Source organism: Ipomoea triloba, chromosome 4 (genome assembly GCF_003576645.1).
Source record: "Ipomoea triloba cultivar NCNSP0323 chromosome 4, ASM357664v1".
NCBI lineage: Eukaryota > Viridiplantae > Streptophyta > Magnoliopsida > Solanales > Convolvulaceae > Ipomoea > Ipomoea triloba.
In genome coordinates this window covers 15,879,539-15,897,452 of record NC_044919.1, presented here as the reverse complement: position 1 = coordinate 15,897,452, position 17,914 = coordinate 15,879,539, and the positions used below count along the sequence as shown (strand labels likewise).

Sequence of the window (17,914 nt, the reverse complement as noted above, 5' to 3'; positions counted from 1 at the left end):
TCGGAGTTCTGATGGGATCCGGTGTATTAGTGCTGGTATGATTGCATCCGTCATGTACTGCGCGCAAAATGTACTTGATCCTCTCTCTCCGCGCAAGTTCTCTCGCATAGCGGTTTAGCGGTTTAAAAGGATAGTACCCTTAGCGAGCGGTCCAGCGGTTTAAAAGAAAAATTAAAAAGAGGGTGGGGGAAGCAACACGAGGACTTCCCAGGGGGTCACCCATCCTAATACTACTCTCGCCCAAGCACGCTTAGCTTCAGAGTTCTAATGGGATCCGGTGCATTAGTGTTGGTATGATCGCATCCGTCATGTACTGCGCGCAAAATGTACTTAACCATCTCTCTCTGCGCAACTTCTCTCGCTTAGCGGTTTAGCGGTTTAAAAGGATAGTACCCTTAGCGAGCGGTCCAGCAGTTTAAAAGAAAAATTAAAAAGAGGGTGGGGGATGCAACACGAGGATTTCTCAGGGGGTCACCCATCCTAGTACTACTCTCGCCCAAGCACGCTTGACTTCGGAGTTCTGATGGGATCCGGTGCATTAGTGCTGGTATGATCGCATCCGTCATGTACTGCGCGCAAAATGTACTTGACCTTCTCTCTCCGCGCAACTTCCCTAGCTTAGCGGTTTCGCGGTCACGAGGACTTCCCAGGGGGGGGCGCCCATCCTGGTACTATTCTCGCCCAAGCGCGCTTAACTTCGGAGTTTTGATGGGATCCGGTGCATTATTGCTGGTATGATCGCATCCGTCATGTACTGCTCGCAATATGTACTTGACCCTCTCTCTCCGCGCAACTTCTCTCGCTTAGCGGTTTAGCGGTTTAAAAGTATAGTATCCTTAGCGAGCGGTCTAGCGGTTTAAAAGAAAAATTAAAAAGAGGGGGGGGGATGCAACACGAGGACTTCCCAGGGGGTCACCCATCCTAATACTACTCTCGCCCAAGCACGTTTCCCTTCGGAGTTCTGATGGGATCCGGTGCATTAGTGCTGGTATGATTGCATCCGTCATGTACTGCGCGCAAAATGTACTTGACCCTCTCTCTCCGCGCAAGTTATCTCACTTAGCGGTTTAAAAAGTTAGTAGCCTTAGCGAGCGGTCCAGCGGTTTAAAAGAAAAATTAAAAAGAGGGTGGGGGATGCAACACGAGGATTTCTCAGGGGGTCACCCATCCTAGTACTACTCTCGCCCAAGCACGCTTTACTTCGGAGTTCTGATGGGATCCGGTGCATGAGTGCTGGTATGATCGCATCCGTCATGTACTGCGCGCAATATGTACTTGACCCTCTCTCTCCGCGCAAGTTATCTCACTTAGCGGTTTAAAAAGATAGTACCCTTAGCGAGCGGTCCAGCAGTTTAAAAGAAAAATTAAAAAGAGGGTGGGGGATGCAACACGAGGATTTCTCAGGGGGTCACCCATCCTAGTACTACTCTCGCCCAAGCACGCTTTACTTCGGAGTTCTGATGGGATCCGGTGCATTAGTGTTGGTATGATCGCATCCGTCATGTACTACGCGCAAAATATACTTGACCCTCTATCTCCGCGCAACTTCTATCGCTTAGCGGTTTAAAAGGATAGTACCCTTAGCGAGTGGTCCAGCGGTTTAAAAGAAAAATTAAAAAGAGGGTGGGGGATGCAACACGAGGACTTCCCAGGGGGTCCCCCATCCTAATACTACTCTCGCCCAAGTACGCTTAGCTTTAGAGTTCTAATGGGATCCGGTGTATTAGTGTTGGTATGATCGCATCCGTCATGTACTGCCCGTAAAATGTACTTGACCATCTATCTCCGCGCAACTTCTCTCACTTAGCTGTTTAGAACGATAGTACCCTTAGCGAGCGGTCCAACGGTTTAAAAAGAAAAATTAAAAAGAGGGTGGGGGATGCAACAAGAGGACTTCCCAGGGGGTCACCATCCTAGTACTACTCTAGCCCAAGAACGCTTCACTTCAGAATTCTGATGGGATCCGGTGCATTAGTGCTGGTATGATCGCATCCGTCATGTACTGCGCGCAAAATGTACTTGACCCTCTCTCTCCGCGCAACTTCTCTCGCTTAGCGGTTTAGAAGGATAGTACCCTTAGCGAGCGGTCTAGCGGTTTAAAAGAAAAATTAAAAAGAGGGGGGGGGATGCAACACGAGGACTTCCTAGGGGGTCACCATCCTAGTACTTCTCTAGCCCAAGAACGCTTCACTTCAGAATTCTGATGGGATCCGGTGCATTAGTGCTGGTATGATCGCATCCGTCATGTACTGCGCGCAAAATGTACTTGACCATCTATCTCCGAGCAACTTCTCTCGCTTAGCGGTTTAGAATGATAGTACCCTTAGCGAGCGGTCTATCGGTTTAAAAGAAAAATTAAAAAGAGAAAAAGAGGGTGGGGGATGCAACACGAGGACTTCCCAGGGGGTCACCCATCCTAGTACTACTCTCGCCCAAGCACGCTTAACTTCGGAGTTCTGATGGGATCCGGTGCATTAGTGCTGGTATGATCGCATCCGTCACGTACTGCGCGCAAAATGTACTTGACCCTCTCTCTCCGCGCAACTTCTCTCGCTTAGCGGTTTAGCGGTTTAAAAGGATAGTACCCTTAGCGAGCGGTCCAGCGGTTTAAAAGAAAAATTAAAAAGAGGGTGGGGGATGCAACACGAGGACTTCCTAGGGGGTCACCATCCTAGTACTACTCTAGCCCAAGAACGCTTCACTTCAGAATTCTGATGGGATCCGGTGCATTAGTGCTGGTATGATCGCATCCGTCATGTACTGCGCGCAAAATGTACTTGACCCTCTCTCTCCGCGCAACTTTTCTCGCTTAGCGGTTTAGCGGTTTAAAAGGAAAATTAAAAAGAGGGTGGGGGATGCAACACGAGGACTTCCCAGGGGGTCACCATCCTAGTACTACTCTCGCCCAAGCACGTTTCACTTCGGAGTTCTGATGGGATCTGGTGTATTAGTGCTGGTATGAATGCATCCGTCATGTACTGCGCGCAAAATGTACTTGACCCTCTCTCTCCGCGCAACTTCTCTCGCTTAGCGGTTTAGCGGTCTAAAAGGATAGTACCCTTAGCGAGCGGTCCAGCGGTTTAAAAGGAAAATTAAAAAGAGGGTGGGTGATGCAACACGAGGACTTCCCAGGGGGTCACCATCCTAGTACTACTCTAGCCCAAGAACGCTTCACTTCGGAGTTGTGATGGGATCCGGTGCATTAGTGCTGGTATGAACGCATCCGTCATGTACTGCGCGCAAAATGTACTTGACCCTCTCTCTCCGCGCAACTTTTCTCGCTTAGCGGTTTAGCGGTTTAAAAGGATAGTATCCTTAGCGAGCGGTCCAGCGGTTTAAAAGAAAAATTAGCTTGACTTCGGAGTTCTGATGGGATCCGGTGCATTAGTGCTGGTATGATCGCATCCGTCATGTACTGCGCGCAAAATGTACTTGACCCTCTCTCTCCGCGCAACTTCTCTCGCTTAGCGGTTTAGCGGTTTAAAAGGATAGTACCCTTAGCGAGCGGTCCAGCGGTTTAAAAGAAAAATTAAAACGAGGGTGGGGGAAGCAACACGAGGACTTCCCAGGGGGTCACCCATCCTAATACTACTCTCGCCCAAGTACGCTTAGCTTCAGAGTTCTAATGGGATCCGGTGCATTAGTGTTGGTATGATCGCATCCGTCATGTACTGCGCGCAAAATGTACTTGACCATCTATCTCCGTGCAACTTCTCTCGCTTAGCGGTTTAGCGGTTTAAAAGGATAGTACCCTTAGCGAGCGGTCCAGCGGTTTAAAAGAACATTTAAAAAGAGGGTGGGGGATGCAACACGAGGACTTCCAAGGGGGTCACCATCCTAGTACTACTCTCGCCCAAGCACGTTTCACTTCGGAGTTCTGATGGGATCCGGTGTATTAGTGCTGGTATGATTGCATCCGTCATGTACTGCGCGCAAAATGTACTTGATCCTCTCTCTCCGCGCAAGTTCTCTCGCTTAGCGGTTTAGCGATTTAAAAGGATAGTACCCTTAGCGAGCGGTCCAGCAGTTTAAAAGAAAAATTAAAAAGAGGGTGATGGATGCAACACGAGGACTTCCCAGGGTGGGTCGCCCATCCTGGTACTATTCTCGCCCAAGCGCGCTTAACTTCAGAGTTTTGATGGGATCCAGTGCATTATTGCTGGTATGATCGCATCCGTCATGTACTGCGCGCAATATGTACTTGACCCTCTCTCTCCGCGCAACTTCTCTCGCTTAGCGGTTTAGCGGTTTAAAAGGATAGTATCCTTAGCGAGCGGTCCAGTGGTTTAAAAGAAAAATTAGCTTGACTTCGGAGTTCTGATGGGATCCGGTGCATTAGTGCTGGTATGATTGCATCCGTCATGTACTGCGCGCAAAATGTACTTGACCCTCTCTCTCCGCGCAACTTATCTCACTTAGCGGTTTAAAAAGTTAGTAGCCTTAGCGAGCGGTCCAGCGGTTTAAAAGAAAAATTAAAAAGAGGGTGGGGGATGCAACACGAGGATTTCTCAGGGGGTCACCCATCCTAGTACTACTCTCGCCCAAGCATGCTTTACTTCGGAGTTCTGATGGGATCCGTTGCATTTGTGCTGGTATGATCACATCCGTCATGTACTGCGCGCAAAATGTACTTGACCCTCTCTCTCCGCGCAACTTCTCTCGCTTAGCGGTTTAGCGGTTTAAAAGGATAGTACCCTTAGCGAGCGGTCCAGCGGTTTAAAAGAAAAATTAAAACAAGGGTGGGGGAAGCAACACGAGGACTTCCCAGGGGGTCACCCATCCTAATACTACACTCGCCCAAGCACGCTTAGCTTCAGAGCTCTAATGGGATCCGGTGCATTAGTGTTGGTATGATCGCATCGGTCATGTACTGCGCGCAAAATGTACTTGACCATCTCTCTCTGCGCAACTTCTCTCGCTTAGCGGTTTAGCGGTTTAAAAGGATAGTACCCTTAGCGAGCGGTCCAGCAGTTTAAAAGAAAAATTAAAAAGAGGGTGATGGATGCAACACGAGGACTTCCCAGGGGGTCACCATCCTAGTACTACTCTAGCCCAAGAACGCTTCGCTTCGGAGTTCTGATGGGATCCGTTGCATTTGTGCTGGTATGATCACATCCGTCATATATTGCGCGCAAAATGTACTTGACCATCTCTCTCTGCGCAACTTCTCTCGCTTAGCGGTTTAGCGGTTTAAAAGGATAGTACCCTTAGCGAGCGGTCCAGCAGTTTAAAAGAAAAATTAAAAAGAGGGTGATGGATGCAACACGAGGACTTCCCAGGGGGGGTCGCCCATCCTGGTACTATTCTCGCCTAAGCGCGCTTAACTTCGGAGTTTTGATGGGATCCGGTGCATTATTGCTGGTATGATCGCATCCGTCATGTACTGCGCGCAATATGTACTTGACCCTCTCTCTCCGCGCAACTTCTCTCGCTTAGCGGTTTAAAAGGATAGTATCCTTAGCGAGCGGTCCAGTGGTTTAAAAGAAAAATTAGCTTGACTTCGGAGTTCTGATGGGATCCGGTGCATTAGTGCTGGTATGATCGCATCCGTCATATATTGCGCGCAATATGTACTTGACCATCTCTCTCTGCGCAGCTTCTCTCGCTTAGCGGTTTAAAAGGATAGTATCCTTAGCGAGCGGTCCAGTGGTTTAAAAGAAAAATTAGCTTGACTTCGGAGTTCTGATGGGATCCGGTGCATTAGTGCTGGTATGATCGCATCCGTCATATATTGCGCGCAATATGTACTTGACCATCTCTCTCTGCGCAGCTTCTCTCGCTTAGCGGTTTAAAAGGATAGTATCCTTAGCGAGCGGTCCAGTGGTTTAAAAGAAAAATTAGCTTGACTTCGGAGTTCTGATGGGATCCGGTGCATTAGTGTTGGTATGATCGCATCCGTCATGTACTGCGTGCAAAATGTACTTGACCATCTCTCTCTGCGCAACTTCTCTCGCTTAGCGGTTTAGCGGTTTAAAAGTATAGTACCCTTAGCGAGCGGTCCAGCAGTTTAAAAGAAAAATTAAAAAGAGGGTGGTGGATGCAACACGAGGACTTCCCAGGGGGGGTCGCCCATCCTGGTACTATTCTCGCCCAAGCGCGCTTAACTTCGGAGTTTTGATGGGATCCGGTGCATTATTGCTGGTATGATCGCATCCGTCATGTACTGCGCGCAATATGTACTTGACCCTCTCTCTCCGCGCAACTTCTCTCGCTTAGCGGTTTAGCGGTTTAAAAGTATAGTATCCTTAGCGAGCGGTCCAGTGGTTTAAAAGAAAAATTAGCTTGACTTCGGAGTTCTGATGGGATCCGGTGCATTAGTGCTGGTATGATTGCATCCGTCATGTACTGCGCGCAAAATGTACTTGACCCTCTCTCTCCGCGCAACTTATCTCACTTAGCGGTTTAAAAAGTTAGTAACATTAGCGAGCGGTCCAGCGGTTTAAAAGAAAAATTAAAAAGAGGGTGGGGGATGCAACACGAGGATTTCTCAGGGGGTCACCCATCCTAGTACTACTCTCGCCCAAGCACGCTTTACTTCGGAGTTCTGATGGGATCCGTTGCATTTGTGCTGGTATGATCACATCCGTCATATATTGCGCGCAAAATGTACTTGACCCTCTCTCTCCGCGCAACTTCTCTCGCTTAGCGGTTTAGCGGTTTAAAAGGATAGTACCCTTAGCGAGCGGTCCAGCGGTTTAAAAGAAAAATTAAAACGAGGGTGGGGGAAGCAACACGAGGACTTCCCAGGGGGTCACCCATCCTAATACTACTCTCGCCCAAGCACGCTTAGCTTCAGAGTTCTAATGGGATCCAGTGCATTAGTGTTGGTATGATCACATCCGTCATGTACTGCGCGCAAAATGTACTTGACCATCTCCCTCTGCGCAACTTCTCTCGCTTAGCGGTTTAGCGGTTTAAAAGTATAGTATACTTAGCGAGCGGTCCAGTGGTTTAAAAGAAAAATTAGCTTGACTTCGGAGTTCTGATGGGATCCGGTGCATTAGTGCTGGTATGATCGCATCCGTCATGTACTGCGCGCAAAATGTACTTGACCCTCTCTCTCCGCGCAACTTTTCTAACTTAGCGGTTTAAAAAGATAGTACCCTTAGCGAGCGGTCCAGCAGTTTAAAAGAAAAATTAAAAAGAGGGTGGGGGATGCAACACGAGGACTTCCTAGGGGGTCACCATCCTAGTACTACTCTAGCCCAAGAACGCTTCCCTTCGGAGTTCTGATGGGATCCGGTGCATTAGTGCTGGTATGATTGCATCCGTCATGTACTGCGCGCAAAATGTACTTGACCCTCTCTCTCCGCGCAACTTTTCTAACTTAGCGGTTCAAAAAGATAGTACCCTTAGCGAGCGGTCCAGCGGTTTAAAAGAAAAATTAAAAAGAGGGTGGGGGATGCAACACGAGGACTTCCTAGGGGGTCACCATCCTAGTACTACTCTAGCCCAAGAACGCTTCACTTCGGAGTTCTGATGGGATCCGGTGCATTAGTGCTGGTATGATCGCATCCGTCATGTACTGCGCGCAAAATGTACTTGACCCTCTCTCTCCGCGCAACTTTTCTAACTTAGCGGTTCAAAAAGATAGTACCCTTAGCGAGCGGTCCAGCGGTTTAAAAGAAAAATTAAAAAGAGGGTGGGGGAAGCAACACGAGGACTTCCCAGGGGGTCACCCATCCTAATACTACTCTCGCCCAAGTACGCTTAGCTTTAGAGTTCTAATGGGATCCGGTGTATTAGTGTTGGTATGATCGCATCCGTCATGTACTGCGCGTAAAATGTACTTGACCATCTATCTCCGCGCAACTTCTCTCGCTTAGCCGTTTAGAAGGATAGTACCCTTAGCGAGCGGTCCAACGGTTTAAAAGAAAAATTAAAAAGAGGGTGGGGGATGCAACAAGAGGACTTCCCAGGGGGTCACCATCCTAGTACTACTCTAGCCCAAGAACGCTTCACTTCGGAGTTCTGATGGGATCCGGTGCATTAGTGCTGGTATGATCGCATCCGTCATGTACTGCGCGCAATATGTACTTGACCCTCTCTCTCCGCGCAACTTCTCTCGCTTAGCGGTTTAGCGGTTTAAAAGGATAGTATCCTTAGCGAGCGGTTCAGCGGTTTAAAAGAAAAATTAGCTTGACTTCGGAGTTCTGATGGGATCCGGTGCATTAGTGCTGGTATGATCGCATCCGTCATGTACTGCGCGCAAAATGTACTTGACCCTCTCTCTCCGCGCAACTTATCTCACTTAGCGGTTTAAAAAGTTAGTAGCCTTAGCGAGCGGTCCAGCGGTTTAAAAGAAAAATTAAAAAGAGGGTGGGGGATGCAACACGAGGATTTTTCAGGGGGTCACCCATCCTAGTACTACTCTCGCCCAAGCACGCTTTACTTCGGAGTTCTGATGGTTAAAAATGCATTTGTGCTGGTATGATCACATCCGTCATATATTGCGCGCAAAATGTACTTGACCCTCTCTCTCCGCGCAACATCTCTCGCTTAGCGGTTTAGCGGTTTAAAAGGATAGTACCCTTAGCGAGCGGTCCAGCGGTTTAAAAGAAAAATTAAAAAGAGGGTGGGGGAAGCAACACGAGGACTTCCCAGGGGGTCACCCATCCTAATACTACTCTCGCCCAAGCACGCTTAGCTTCAGAGTTCTAATGGGATCCAGTGCATTAGTGTTGGTATGATCGCATCCGTCATGTACTGCGCTCAAAATGTACTTGACCATTTCCCTCTGCGCAACTTCTCTCGCTTAGCGGTTTAGCGGTTTAAAAGGATAGTACCTTTAGCGAGCGGTCCAGCAGTTTAAAAGAAAAATTAAAAAGAGGGTGGTGGATGCAACACGAGGACTTCCCAGGGGGGGTCGCCCATCCTGGTACTATTTTCGCCCAAGCGCGCTTAACTTCGGAGTTTTGATGGGATCCGGTGCATTATTGCTGGTATGATCGCATCCGTCATGTACTGCGCGCAAAATGTACTTGACCCTCTCTCTCCGCGCAACATCTCTCGCTTAGCGGTTTAGCGGTTTAAAAGGATAGTATCCTTAGCGAGCGGTTCAGCGGTTTAAAAGAAAAATTAGCTTGACTTCGGAGTTCTGATGGGATCCGGTGCATTAGTGCTGGTATGATCGCATCCGTCATGTACTGCGCGCAAAATGTACTTGACCCTCTCTCTCCGCGCAACATCTCTCGCTTAGCGGTTTAGCGGTTTAAAAGGATAGTATCCTTAGCGAGCGGTTCAGCGGTTTAAAAGAAAAATTAGCTTGACTTCGGAGTTCTGATGGGATCCGGTGCATTAGTGCTGGTATGATCGCATCCGTCATGTACTGCGCGCAAAATGTACTTGACCCTCTCTCTCCGCGCAACATCTCTCGCTTAGCGGTTTAGCGGTTTAAAAGGATAGTATCCTTAGCGAGCGGTTCAGCGGTTTAAAAGAAAAATTAGCTTGACTTCGGAGTTCTGATGGGATCCGGTGCATTAGTGCTGGTATGATCGCATCCGTCATGTACTGCGCGCAAAATGTACTTGACCCTCTCTCTCCGCGCAACATCTCTCGCTTAGCGGTTTAGCGGTTTAAAAGGATAGTATCCTTAGCGAGCGGTTCAGCGGTTTAAAAGAAAAATTAGCTTGACTTCGGAGTTCTGATGGGATCCGGTGCATTAGTGCTGGTATGATCGCATCCGTCATGTACTGCGCGCAAAATGTACTTGACCCTCTCTCTCCGCGCAACATCTCTCGCTTAGCGGTTTAGCGGTTTAAAAGGATAGTATCCTTAGCGAGCGGTTCAGCGGTTTAAAAGAAAAATTAGCTTGACTTCGGAGTTCTGATGGGATCCGGTGCATTAGTGCTGGTATGATCGCATCCGTCATGTACTACGCGCAAAATATACTTGACCCTCTATCTCCGCGCAACTTCTCTCGCTTAGCCGTTTAGAAGGATAGTACCCTTAGCGAGCGGTCCAACGGTTTAAAAGAAAAATTAAAAAGAGGGTGGGGGATGCAACAAGAGGACTTTCCAGGGGGTCACCATCCTAGTACTACTCTAGCCCAAGAACGCTTCACTTCGGAGTTCTGATGGGATCCGGTGCATTAGTGCTGGTATGATCGCATCCGTCACGTACTGCGCGCAAAATGTACTTGACCCTCTCTCTCCGCGCAACTTCTCTCGCTTAGCGGTTTAGCGGTTTAAAAGGTTAGTAGCCTTAGCGAGCGGTCCAGCGGTTTAAAAGAAAAATTAAAAAGAGGGTGGGGGATGCAACACGAGGATTTTTCAGGGGGTCACCCATCCTGATACTACTCTCGCCCAAGCACGCTTTACTTCGGAGTTCTGATGGGATCCGTTGCATTTGTGCTGGTATGATCACATCCGTCATATATTGCGCGCAAAATGTACTTGACCCTCTCTCTCCGCGCAACATCTCTCGCTTAGCGGTTTAGCGGTTTTAAAGGATAGTACCCTTAGCGAGCGGTCCAGCGGTTTAAAAGAAAAATTAAAACGAGGGTGGGGGAAGCAACACGAGGACTTCCCAGGGGGGGTCGCCCATCCTGGTACTACTCTCGCCCAAGCACGCTTAACATCGGAGTTCTGATGGGATCCGGTGCATTAGTGCTGGTATGATTGCATCCGTCATGTACTGCACGCAAAATGTACTTGACTCTCTCTCTCCGCGCAACTTCTCTCGCTTAGCGTTTGAGCGGTTTAAAAGGATAGTATGCTTAGCGAGCGGTCCAGCAGTTTAAAAGAAAAATTAAAACGAGGGCGGGGGAAGCAACACGAGGACTTCCCAGGGGGGGTCGCCCATCCTGGTACTACTCTCGCCCAAGCACGCTTAACATCGGAGTTCTGATGGGATCCGGTGCATTAGTGCTGGTATGATTGCATCCGTCATGTACTGCACGCAAAATGTACTTGACTCTCTCTCTCCGCGCAACTTCTCTCGCTTAGCGTTTGAGCGGTTTAAAAGGATAGTATGCTTAGCGAGCGGTCCAGCAGTTTAAAAGAAAAATTAAAACGAGGGCGGGGGAAGCAACACGAGGACTTCCCAGGGGGGGTCGCCCATCCTGGTACTACTCTCGCCCAAGCACGCTTAACATCGGAGTTCTGATGGGATCCGGTGCATTAGTGCTGGTATGATTGCATCCGTCATGTACTGCACGCAAAATGTACTTGACTCTCTCTCTCCGCGCAACTTCTCTCGCTTAGCGTTTGAGCGGTTTAAAAGGATAGTATGCTTAGCGAGCGGTCCAGCAGTTTAAAAGAAAAATTAAAACGAGGGCGGGGGAAGCAACACGAGGACTTCCCAGGGGGGGTCGCCCATCCTGGTACTACTCTCGCCCAAGCACGCTTAACATCGGAGTTCTGATGGGATCCGGTGCATTAGTGCTGGTATGATTGCATCCGTCATGTACTGCACGCAAAATGTACTTGACTCTCTCTCTCCGCGCAACATCTCTCGCTTAGCGGTTTAGCGGTTTTAAAGGATAGTACCCTTAGCGAGCGGTCCAGCGGTTTAAAAGAAAAATTAAAACGAGGGTGGGGGAAGCAACACGAGGACTTCCAAGGGGGTCACCCATCCTAATACTACTCTCGCCCAAGCACGCTTAGCTTCAGAGTTCTAATGGGATCCGGTGCATTAGTGTTGGTATGATCGCATCCGTCATGTACTGCGTGCAAAATGTACTTGACCATCTCTCTCTGCGCAACTTCTCTCGCTTAGCGGTTTAGCGGTTTAAAAGGATAGTACCCTTAGCGAGCGGTCCAGCAGTTTAAAAGAAAAATTAAAAAGAGGGTGGTGGATGCAACACGAGGACTTCCCAGGGGGGTCGCCCATCCTGGTACTATTCTCGCCCAAGCGCGCTTAACTTCGGAGTTTTGATGGGATCCGGTGCATTATTGCTGGTATGATCGCATCCGTCATGTACTGCGCGCAATATGTACTTGACCCTCTCTCTCCGCGCAACATCTCTCGCTTAGCGGTTTAAAAGGATAGTATGCTGAGCGAGCGGTTCAGCGGTTTAAAAGAAAAACTAAAAAGAGGGTGGGGGATGCAACACGAGGATTTCTCAGGGGGTCACCCATCCTAGTACTACTCTCGCCCAAGCACGCTTAGCTTCAGAGTTCTAATGGGATCCAGTGCATTAGTGTTGGTATGATCGCATCCGTCATGTACTGCGCGCAAAATGTACTTGACCCTCTCTCTCCGCGCAACTTATCTCACTTAGCGGTTTAAAAAGTTAGTAACCTTAGCGAGCGGTCCAGCGGTTTAAAAGAAAAATTAAAAAGAGGGTGGGGGATGCAACACGAGGATTTCTCAGGGGGTCACCCATCCTAGTACTACTCTCGCCCAAGCACGCTTTACTTCGGAGTTCTGATGGGATCCGTTGCATTTGTGCTGGTATGATCACATCCGTCATATATTGCGCGCAAAATGTACTTGACCCTCTCTCTCCGCGCAACTTCTCTCGCTTAGCGGTTTAAAAGGATAGTACCCTTAGCGAGTGGTCCAGCGGATTAAAAGAAAAATTAAAAAGAGGGTGGGGGATGCAACACGAGGATTTCTCAGGGGGTCGCCCATCCTAGTACTACTCTCGCCCAAGCACGCTTTACTTCGGAGTTCTGATGGGATCCGTTGCATTTGTGCTGGTATGATCACATCCGTCATATATTGCGCGCAAAATGTACTTGACCCTCTCTCTCCGCGCAACTTCTCTCGCTTAGCGGTTTAAAAGGATAGTACCCTTAGCGAGTGGTCCAGCGGATTAAAAGAAAAATTAAAAAGAGGGTGGGGGATGCAACACGAGGATTTCTCAGGGGGTCGCCCATCCTAGTACTACTCTCGCCCAAGCACGCTTAGCTTCAGAGTTCTAATGGGATCCAGTGCATTAGTGTTGGTATGATCGCATCCGTCATGTACTGCGCGCAAAATGTACTTGACCATCTCCCTCTGCGCAACTTCTCTCGCTTAGCGGTTTAGCGGTTTAAAAGGATAGTACCCTTAGCGAGCGGTCCAGCAGTTTAAAAGAAAACTTAAAAAGAGGGTGGTGGATGCAACACGAGTACTTCCCAGGGGGGGTCGCCCATCCTGGTACTATTCTCGCCCAAGCGCGCTTAACTTCGGAGTTTTGATGGGATCCGGTGCATTATTGCTGGTATGATCGCATCCTTCATGTACTGCGCGCAATATGTGCTTGACCCTCTCTCTCCGCGCAACTTCTCTCGCTTAGCGGTTTAGCGGTTTCAAAGTATAGTATACTTAGCGAGCGGTCCAGTGGTTTAAAAGAAAAATTAGCTTGACTTCGGAGTTCTGATGGGATCCGGTGCATTAGTGCTGGTATGATCGCATCCGTCATGTACTGCGCGCAAAATGTACTTGACCCTCTCTTTCCGCGCAACTTCTCTCGCTTAGCGGCTTAGCGGTTTAAAAGGATAGTACCCGTAGCGAGCGGTCCAGCGGTTTAAAAGAAAAATTAAAAAGAGTGTGGGGGATGCAACACGAGGACTTCTCAGGGGGTCACCCATCCTAGTACTACTCTCGCCCAAGCACGCTTTACTTCGGAGTTCTGATGGGATCCGGTGCATTTGTGCTGGTATGATCACATCCGTCATATACTGCGCGCAAAATGTACTTGACCCTCTCTCTCCGCGCAACATCTCTCGCTTAGCGGTTTAGCGGTTTAAAAGGATAGTCCCCTTAGCGAGCGGTCCAGCAGTTTAAAAGAAAACTTAAAAAGAGGGTGGTGGATGCAACACGAGTACTTCCCAGGGGGGGTCGCCCATCCTGGTACTATTCTCGCCCAAGCGCGCTTAACTTCGGAGTTTTGATGGGATCCGGTGCATTATTGCTGGTATGATCGCATCCTTCATGTACTGCGCGCAATATGTGCTTGACCCTCTCTCTCCGCGCAACTTCTCTCGCTTAGCGGTTTAGCGGTTTCAAAGTATAGTATACTTAGCGAGCGGTCCAGTGGTTTAAAAGAAAAATTAGCTTGACTTCGGAGTTCTGATGGGATCCGGTGCATTAGTGCTGGTATGATCGCATCCGTCATGTACTGCGCGCAAAATGTACTTGACCCTCTCTTTCCGCGCAACTTCTCTCGCTTAGCGGCTTAGCGGTTTAAAAGGATAGTACCCGTAGCGAGCGGTCCAGCGGTTTAAAAGAAAAATTAAAAAGAGTGTGGGGGATGCAACACGAGGACTTCTCAGGGGGTCACCCATCCTAGTACTACTCTCGCCCAAGCACGCTTTACTTCGGAGTTCTGATGGGATCCGTTGCATTTGTGCTGGTATGATCACATCCGTCATATATTGCGCGCAAAATGTACTTGACCCTCTCTCTCCGCGCAACATCTCTCGCTTAGCGGTTTAGCGGTTTAAAAGGATAGTCCCCTTAGCGAGCGGTCCAGCAGTTTAAAAGAAAACTTAAAAAGAGGGTGGTGGATGCAACACGAGTACTTCCCAGGGGGGGTCGCCCATCCTGGTACTATTTTCGCCCAAGCGCGCTTAACTTCGGAGTTTTGATGGGATCCGGTGCATTATTGCTGGTATGATCGCATCCTTCATGTACTGCGCGCAATATGTACTTGACCCTCTCTCTCCGCGCAACTTCTCTCGCTTAGCGGTTTAGCGGTTTAAAAGTATAGTATACTTAGCGAGCGGTCCAGTGGTTTAAAAGAAAAATTAGCTTGACTTCGGAGTTCTGATGGGATCCGGTGCATTAGTGCTGGTATGATCGCATCCGTCACGTACTGCGCGCAAAATGTACTTGACCCTCTCTCTCCGCGCAACTTCTCTCGCTTAGCGGTTTAAAAGGATAGTACCCTTAGCGAGCGGTCCAGCAGTTTAAAAGAAAAATTAAAAAGAGGGTGGTGGATGCAACACGAGGACTTCCCAGGGGGGGGCGCCCATCCTGGTACTATTCTCGCCCAAGCGCGCTTAACTTCGGAGTTTTGATGGGATCCGGTGCATTATTGCTGGTATGATCGCATCCTTCATGTACTGCGCGCAATATGTGCTTGACCCTCTCTCTCCGCGCAACTTCTCTCGCTTAGCGGTTTAAAAGGATAGTACCCTTAGCGAGCGGTCCAGCAGTTTAAAAGAAAAATTAAAAAGAGGGTGGTGGATGCAACACGAGGACTTCCCAGGGGGGGGCGCCCATCCTGGTACTATTCTCGCCCAAGCGCGCTTAACTTCGGAGTTTTGATGGGATCCGGTGCATTATTGCTGGTATGATCGCATCCTTCATGTACTGCGCGCAATATGTGCTTGACCCTCTCTCTCCGCGCAACTTCTCTCGCTTAGCGGTTTAAAAGGATAGTACCCTTAGCGAGCGGTCCAGCAGTTTAAAAGAAAAATTAAAAAGAGGGTGGTGGATGCAACACGAGGACTTCCCAGGGGGGGGCGCCCATCCTGGTACTATTCTCGCCCAAGCGCGCTTAACTTCGGAGTTTTGATGGGATCCGGTGCATTATTGCTGGTATGATCGCATCCTTCATGTACTGCGCGCAATATGTGCTTGACCCTCTCTCTCCGCGCAACTTCTCTCGCTTAGCGGTTTAAAAGGATAGTACCCTTAGCGAGCGGTCCAGCAGTTTAAAAGAAAAATTAAAAAGAGGGTGGTGGATGCAACACGAGGACTTCCCAGGGGGGGGCGCCCATCCTGGTACTATTCTCGCCCAAGCGCGCTTAACTTCGGAGTTTTGATGGGATCCGGTGCATTATTGCTGGTATGATCGCATCCTTCATGTACTGCGCGCAATATGTGCTTGACCCTCTCTCTCCGCGCAACTTCTCTCGCTTAGCGGTTTAAAAGGATAGTACCCTTAGCGAGCGGTCCAGCAGTTTAAAAGAAAAATTAAAAAGAGGGTGGTGGATGCAACACGAGGACTTCCCAGGGGGGGGCGCCCATCCTGGTACTATTCTCGCCCAAGCGCGCTTAACTTCGGAGTTTTGATGGGATCCGGTGCATTATTGCTGGTATGATCGCATCCTTCATGTACTGCGCGCAATATGTGCTTGACCCTCTCTCTCCGCGCAACTTCTCTCGCTTAGCGGTTTAAAAGGATAGTACCCTTAGCGAGCGGTCCAGCAGTTTAAAAGAAAAATTAAAAAGAGGGTGGTGGATGCAACACGAGGACTTCCCAGGGGGGGGCGCCCATCCTGGTACTATTCTCGCCCAAGCGCGCTTAACTTCGGAGTTTTGATGGGATCCGGTGCATTATTGCTGGTATGATCGCATCCTTCATGTACTGCGCGCAATATGTGCTTGACCCTCTCTCTCCGCGCAACTTCTCTCGCTTAGCGGTTTAAAAGGATAGTACCCTTAGCGAGCGGTCCAGCAGTTTAAAAGAAAAATTAAAAAGAGGGTGGTGGATGCAACACGAGGACTTCCCAGGGGGGGTCGCCCATCCTGGTACTATTCTCGCCCAAGCGCGCTTAACTTTGGAGTTTTGATGGGATCCGGTGCATTATTGCTGGTATGATCGGGAGTTTTGATGGGATCCGGTGCATTATTGCTGGTATGATCGCATCCGTTGATGGGATCCGGTGCATTATTGCTGGTATGATCGCATCCGTCATGTACTGCCGGTGCATTATTGCTGGTATGATCGCATCCGTCATGTACTGCGCGCAATATGTTGCTGGTATGATCGCATCCGTCATGTACTGCGCGCAATATGTACCTGGTATGATCGCATCCGTCATGTACTGCGCGCAATATGTACTTGACCCTCTCTCTCCGCGCAACTTCTCTCGCTTAGCGGTTTTGCGGTTTAAAAGTATAGTATCCTTAGCGAGCGGTCCAGCGGTTTAAAAGAAAAATTAGCTTGACTTCGGAGTTCTGATGGGATCCGGTGCATTAGTGCTGGTATGATTGCATCCGTCATGTACTGCGCGCAAAATGTACTTGACCCTCTCTCTCCGCGCAACTTCTCTCGCTTAGCGGTTTAGCGGTTTAAAAGGATAGTATCCTTAGCGAGCGGTCCAGCGGTTTAAAAGAAAAATTAGCTTGCCTTCGGAGTTCTGATGGGATCCGGTGCATTAGTGCTGGTATGATCGCATCCGTCATGTACTGCGCGCAATATGTACTTGACCCTCTCTCTCCGCGCAACATCTCTCGCTTAGCGGTTTAGCGGTTTAAAAGGATAGTATCCTTAGCGAGCGGTCCAGCGGTTTAAAAGAAAAATTAGCTTGCCTTCGGAGTTCTGATGGGATCCGGTGCATTAGTGCTGGTATGATCGCATCCGTCATGTACTGCGCGCAAAATGTACTTGACCCTCTCTCTCCGCGCAACTTATCTCACTTAGCGGTTTAAAAAGTTAGTAGCCTTAGCGAGCGGTCCAGCGGTTTAAAAGGAAAATTAAAAAGAGGGTGGGGGATGCAACACGAGGATTTCTCAGGGGGTCACCCATCCTAGTACTACTCTCGCCCAAGCACGCTTTACTTCGGAGTTCTGATGGGATCCGTTGCATTTGTGCTGGTATGATCACATCCGTCATATATTGAGCGCAAAATGTACTTGACCCTCTCTCTCCGCGCAACATCTCTCGCTTAGCGGTTTAGCGGTTTAAAAGGATAGTACCCTTAACGAGCGGTCCAGCGGTTTAAAAGAAAAATTAAAACAAGGGTGGGGGATGCAACACGAGGACTTCCCAGGGGGTCACCCATCCTAGTACTACTCTCGCCCAAGCACGCTTAACTTCGGAGTTCTGATGGGATCCGGTGCATTAGTGCTGGTATGATCGCATCCGTCATGTACTGCGCGCAAAATGTACTTGATCCTCTCTCTCGGCGCAAGTTCTCTCGCTTAGCGGTTTAGCGGTTTAAAAGGATAGTACCCTTAGCGAGCTGTCCAGCGGTTTAAAAGAAAAATTAAAACGAGGGTGGGGGAAGCAACACGAGGACTTCCCAGGGGG

The 17,914-nt window shown here is 49.1% G+C and overlaps 50 non-coding genes and 6 pseudogenes across 50 annotated transcripts; all 56 read right to left on the bottom strand.

Annotated features, from left to right (window-relative positions):
• Window positions 1–186: 186 nt before the first annotated feature.
• Window positions 187–305, bottom strand: LOC116018369. The gene has a single exon (XR_004098390.1). It is a non-coding gene; the product is annotated as a 5S ribosomal RNA (ribosomal RNA).
• A 137-nt stretch (window positions 306–442) lies between these two features.
• On the bottom strand, window positions 443–561 carry LOC116018230. Its single transcript, XR_004098255.1, has one exon. It is a non-coding gene; the product is annotated as a 5S ribosomal RNA (ribosomal RNA).
• Window positions 562–624: 63 nt separating this feature from the next.
• LOC116017989 lies at window positions 625–746 on the bottom strand (annotated as a pseudogene).
• Window positions 747–883: 137 nt separating this feature from the next.
• Window positions 884–1,002, bottom strand: LOC116018300. The gene has a single exon (XR_004098325.1). It is a non-coding gene; the product is annotated as a 5S ribosomal RNA (ribosomal RNA).
• Window positions 1,003–1,131: 129 nt separating this feature from the next.
• On the bottom strand, window positions 1,132–1,250 carry LOC116018240. Its single transcript, XR_004098265.1, has one exon. It is a non-coding gene; the product is annotated as a 5S ribosomal RNA (ribosomal RNA).
• Window positions 1,251–1,379: 129 nt separating this feature from the next.
• On the bottom strand, window positions 1,380–1,498 carry LOC116018271. The gene has a single exon (XR_004098294.1). It is a non-coding gene; the product is annotated as a 5S ribosomal RNA (ribosomal RNA).
• Window positions 1,499–1,627: 129 nt separating this feature from the next.
• Window positions 1,628–1,746, bottom strand: LOC116018489. The gene has a single exon (XR_004098503.1). It is a non-coding gene; the product is annotated as a 5S ribosomal RNA (ribosomal RNA).
• Window positions 1,747–1,876: 130 nt separating this feature from the next.
• LOC116017957 lies at window positions 1,877–1,994 on the bottom strand. Its single transcript, XR_004098027.1, has one exon. It is a non-coding gene; the product is annotated as a 5S ribosomal RNA (ribosomal RNA).
• Window positions 1,995–2,123: 129 nt separating this feature from the next.
• Window positions 2,124–2,241, bottom strand: LOC116017943. Its single transcript, XR_004098013.1, has one exon. It is a non-coding gene; the product is annotated as a 5S ribosomal RNA (ribosomal RNA).
• A 137-nt stretch (window positions 2,242–2,378) lies between these two features.
• Window positions 2,379–2,497, bottom strand: LOC116018066. Its single transcript, XR_004098099.1, has one exon. It is a non-coding gene; the product is annotated as a 5S ribosomal RNA (ribosomal RNA).
• Window positions 2,498–2,634: 137 nt separating this feature from the next.
• Window positions 2,635–2,752, bottom strand: LOC116017920. The gene has a single exon (XR_004097992.1). It is a non-coding gene; the product is annotated as a 5S ribosomal RNA (ribosomal RNA).
• Window positions 2,753–2,852: 100 nt separating this feature from the next.
• LOC116018389 lies at window positions 2,853–2,970 on the bottom strand. The gene has a single exon (XR_004098409.1). It is a non-coding gene; the product is annotated as a 5S ribosomal RNA (ribosomal RNA).
• A 137-nt stretch (window positions 2,971–3,107) lies between these two features.
• Window positions 3,108–3,225, bottom strand: LOC116017970 (annotated as a pseudogene).
• A 319-nt stretch (window positions 3,226–3,544) lies between these two features.
• LOC116018447 lies at window positions 3,545–3,663 on the bottom strand. The gene has a single exon (XR_004098463.1). It is a non-coding gene; the product is annotated as a 5S ribosomal RNA (ribosomal RNA).
• A 137-nt stretch (window positions 3,664–3,800) lies between these two features.
• Window positions 3,801–3,918, bottom strand: LOC116018347. The gene has a single exon (XR_004098368.1). It is a non-coding gene; the product is annotated as a 5S ribosomal RNA (ribosomal RNA).
• A 137-nt stretch (window positions 3,919–4,055) lies between these two features.
• On the bottom strand, window positions 4,056–4,176 carry LOC116017964 (annotated as a pseudogene).
• A 311-nt stretch (window positions 4,177–4,487) lies between these two features.
• On the bottom strand, window positions 4,488–4,606 carry LOC116018362. The gene has a single exon (XR_004098383.1). It is a non-coding gene; the product is annotated as a 5S ribosomal RNA (ribosomal RNA).
• A 137-nt stretch (window positions 4,607–4,743) lies between these two features.
• Window positions 4,744–4,862, bottom strand: LOC116018520. Its single transcript, XR_004098534.1, has one exon. It is a non-coding gene; the product is annotated as a 5S ribosomal RNA (ribosomal RNA).
• Window positions 4,863–4,999: 137 nt separating this feature from the next.
• LOC116017936 lies at window positions 5,000–5,117 on the bottom strand. Its single transcript, XR_004098007.1, has one exon. It is a non-coding gene; the product is annotated as a 5S ribosomal RNA (ribosomal RNA).
• Window positions 5,118–5,254: 137 nt separating this feature from the next.
• On the bottom strand, window positions 5,255–5,375 carry LOC116017953. Its single transcript, XR_004098023.1, has one exon. It is a non-coding gene; the product is annotated as a 5S ribosomal RNA (ribosomal RNA).
• A 659-nt stretch (window positions 5,376–6,034) lies between these two features.
• On the bottom strand, window positions 6,035–6,155 carry LOC116018529. The gene has a single exon (XR_004098543.1). It is a non-coding gene; the product is annotated as a 5S ribosomal RNA (ribosomal RNA).
• Window positions 6,156–6,466: 311 nt separating this feature from the next.
• On the bottom strand, window positions 6,467–6,585 carry LOC116018315. Its single transcript, XR_004098339.1, has one exon. It is a non-coding gene; the product is annotated as a 5S ribosomal RNA (ribosomal RNA).
• A 137-nt stretch (window positions 6,586–6,722) lies between these two features.
• Window positions 6,723–6,841, bottom strand: LOC116018443. The gene has a single exon (XR_004098459.1). It is a non-coding gene; the product is annotated as a 5S ribosomal RNA (ribosomal RNA).
• Window positions 6,842–7,152: 311 nt separating this feature from the next.
• On the bottom strand, window positions 7,153–7,270 carry LOC116018516. The gene has a single exon (XR_004098531.1). It is a non-coding gene; the product is annotated as a 5S ribosomal RNA (ribosomal RNA).
• A 129-nt stretch (window positions 7,271–7,399) lies between these two features.
• On the bottom strand, window positions 7,400–7,517 carry LOC116018460. Its single transcript, XR_004098475.1, has one exon. It is a non-coding gene; the product is annotated as a 5S ribosomal RNA (ribosomal RNA).
• A 129-nt stretch (window positions 7,518–7,646) lies between these two features.
• On the bottom strand, window positions 7,647–7,765 carry LOC116018508. The gene has a single exon (XR_004098522.1). It is a non-coding gene; the product is annotated as a 5S ribosomal RNA (ribosomal RNA).
• Window positions 7,766–7,894: 129 nt separating this feature from the next.
• Window positions 7,895–8,012, bottom strand: LOC116018512. The gene has a single exon (XR_004098527.1). It is a non-coding gene; the product is annotated as a 5S ribosomal RNA (ribosomal RNA).
• Window positions 8,013–8,323: 311 nt separating this feature from the next.
• Window positions 8,324–8,442, bottom strand: LOC116017992 (annotated as a pseudogene).
• Window positions 8,443–8,579: 137 nt separating this feature from the next.
• LOC116018422 lies at window positions 8,580–8,698 on the bottom strand. Its single transcript, XR_004098439.1, has one exon. It is a non-coding gene; the product is annotated as a 5S ribosomal RNA (ribosomal RNA).
• Window positions 8,699–8,835: 137 nt separating this feature from the next.
• On the bottom strand, window positions 8,836–8,956 carry LOC116017950. Its single transcript, XR_004098020.1, has one exon. It is a non-coding gene; the product is annotated as a 5S ribosomal RNA (ribosomal RNA).
• Window positions 8,957–9,995: 1,039 nt separating this feature from the next.
• LOC116017941 lies at window positions 9,996–10,113 on the bottom strand. Its single transcript, XR_004098011.1, has one exon. It is a non-coding gene; the product is annotated as a 5S ribosomal RNA (ribosomal RNA).
• Window positions 10,114–10,250: 137 nt separating this feature from the next.
• Window positions 10,251–10,369, bottom strand: LOC116018380. The gene has a single exon (XR_004098400.1). It is a non-coding gene; the product is annotated as a 5S ribosomal RNA (ribosomal RNA).
• Window positions 10,370–10,506: 137 nt separating this feature from the next.
• LOC116018379 lies at window positions 10,507–10,627 on the bottom strand. The gene has a single exon (XR_004098399.1). It is a non-coding gene; the product is annotated as a 5S ribosomal RNA (ribosomal RNA).
• Window positions 10,628–10,764: 137 nt separating this feature from the next.
• LOC116018378 lies at window positions 10,765–10,885 on the bottom strand. The gene has a single exon (XR_004098398.1). It is a non-coding gene; the product is annotated as a 5S ribosomal RNA (ribosomal RNA).
• A 137-nt stretch (window positions 10,886–11,022) lies between these two features.
• On the bottom strand, window positions 11,023–11,143 carry LOC116018377. Its single transcript, XR_004098397.1, has one exon. It is a non-coding gene; the product is annotated as a 5S ribosomal RNA (ribosomal RNA).
• Window positions 11,144–11,280: 137 nt separating this feature from the next.
• LOC116018376 lies at window positions 11,281–11,401 on the bottom strand. Its single transcript, XR_004098396.1, has one exon. It is a non-coding gene; the product is annotated as a 5S ribosomal RNA (ribosomal RNA).
• A 137-nt stretch (window positions 11,402–11,538) lies between these two features.
• Window positions 11,539–11,657, bottom strand: LOC116018433. Its single transcript, XR_004098450.1, has one exon. It is a non-coding gene; the product is annotated as a 5S ribosomal RNA (ribosomal RNA).
• A 137-nt stretch (window positions 11,658–11,794) lies between these two features.
• LOC116018499 lies at window positions 11,795–11,914 on the bottom strand. Its single transcript, XR_004098513.1, has one exon. It is a non-coding gene; the product is annotated as a 5S ribosomal RNA (ribosomal RNA).
• Window positions 11,915–12,043: 129 nt separating this feature from the next.
• LOC116018336 lies at window positions 12,044–12,162 on the bottom strand. The gene has a single exon (XR_004098358.1). It is a non-coding gene; the product is annotated as a 5S ribosomal RNA (ribosomal RNA).
• A 129-nt stretch (window positions 12,163–12,291) lies between these two features.
• LOC116018313 lies at window positions 12,292–12,410 on the bottom strand. Its single transcript, XR_004098337.1, has one exon. It is a non-coding gene; the product is annotated as a 5S ribosomal RNA (ribosomal RNA).
• Window positions 12,411–12,539: 129 nt separating this feature from the next.
• On the bottom strand, window positions 12,540–12,658 carry LOC116018329. Its single transcript, XR_004098352.1, has one exon. It is a non-coding gene; the product is annotated as a 5S ribosomal RNA (ribosomal RNA).
• Window positions 12,659–12,787: 129 nt separating this feature from the next.
• LOC116018352 lies at window positions 12,788–12,906 on the bottom strand. The gene has a single exon (XR_004098373.1). It is a non-coding gene; the product is annotated as a 5S ribosomal RNA (ribosomal RNA).
• Window positions 12,907–13,043: 137 nt separating this feature from the next.
• Window positions 13,044–13,164, bottom strand: LOC116017923. Its single transcript, XR_004097994.1, has one exon. It is a non-coding gene; the product is annotated as a 5S ribosomal RNA (ribosomal RNA).
• Window positions 13,165–13,483: 319 nt separating this feature from the next.
• On the bottom strand, window positions 13,484–13,602 carry LOC116018250. Its single transcript, XR_004098275.1, has one exon. It is a non-coding gene; the product is annotated as a 5S ribosomal RNA (ribosomal RNA).
• A 137-nt stretch (window positions 13,603–13,739) lies between these two features.
• On the bottom strand, window positions 13,740–13,860 carry LOC116017921. The gene has a single exon (XR_004097993.1). It is a non-coding gene; the product is annotated as a 5S ribosomal RNA (ribosomal RNA).
• Window positions 13,861–14,179: 319 nt separating this feature from the next.
• On the bottom strand, window positions 14,180–14,298 carry LOC116018304. The gene has a single exon (XR_004098329.1). It is a non-coding gene; the product is annotated as a 5S ribosomal RNA (ribosomal RNA).
• A 137-nt stretch (window positions 14,299–14,435) lies between these two features.
• Window positions 14,436–14,556, bottom strand: LOC116017961 (annotated as a pseudogene).
• Window positions 14,557–14,867: 311 nt separating this feature from the next.
• Window positions 14,868–14,988, bottom strand: LOC116017933. Its single transcript, XR_004098004.1, has one exon. It is a non-coding gene; the product is annotated as a 5S ribosomal RNA (ribosomal RNA).
• A 129-nt stretch (window positions 14,989–15,117) lies between these two features.
• LOC116017932 lies at window positions 15,118–15,238 on the bottom strand. The gene has a single exon (XR_004098003.1). It is a non-coding gene; the product is annotated as a 5S ribosomal RNA (ribosomal RNA).
• A 129-nt stretch (window positions 15,239–15,367) lies between these two features.
• Window positions 15,368–15,488, bottom strand: LOC116017931. Its single transcript, XR_004098002.1, has one exon. It is a non-coding gene; the product is annotated as a 5S ribosomal RNA (ribosomal RNA).
• Window positions 15,489–15,617: 129 nt separating this feature from the next.
• Window positions 15,618–15,738, bottom strand: LOC116017930. Its single transcript, XR_004098001.1, has one exon. It is a non-coding gene; the product is annotated as a 5S ribosomal RNA (ribosomal RNA).
• Window positions 15,739–15,867: 129 nt separating this feature from the next.
• On the bottom strand, window positions 15,868–15,988 carry LOC116017929. Its single transcript, XR_004098000.1, has one exon. It is a non-coding gene; the product is annotated as a 5S ribosomal RNA (ribosomal RNA).
• A 129-nt stretch (window positions 15,989–16,117) lies between these two features.
• LOC116017928 lies at window positions 16,118–16,238 on the bottom strand. The gene has a single exon (XR_004097999.1). It is a non-coding gene; the product is annotated as a 5S ribosomal RNA (ribosomal RNA).
• A 135-nt stretch (window positions 16,239–16,373) lies between these two features.
• Window positions 16,374–16,483, bottom strand: LOC116017995 (annotated as a pseudogene).
• Window positions 16,484–17,373: 890 nt separating this feature from the next.
• LOC116018312 lies at window positions 17,374–17,492 on the bottom strand. The gene has a single exon (XR_004098336.1). It is a non-coding gene; the product is annotated as a 5S ribosomal RNA (ribosomal RNA).
• A 137-nt stretch (window positions 17,493–17,629) lies between these two features.
• On the bottom strand, window positions 17,630–17,748 carry LOC116018065. The gene has a single exon (XR_004098098.1). It is a non-coding gene; the product is annotated as a 5S ribosomal RNA (ribosomal RNA).
• Window positions 17,749–17,914: the final 166 nt, after the last annotated feature.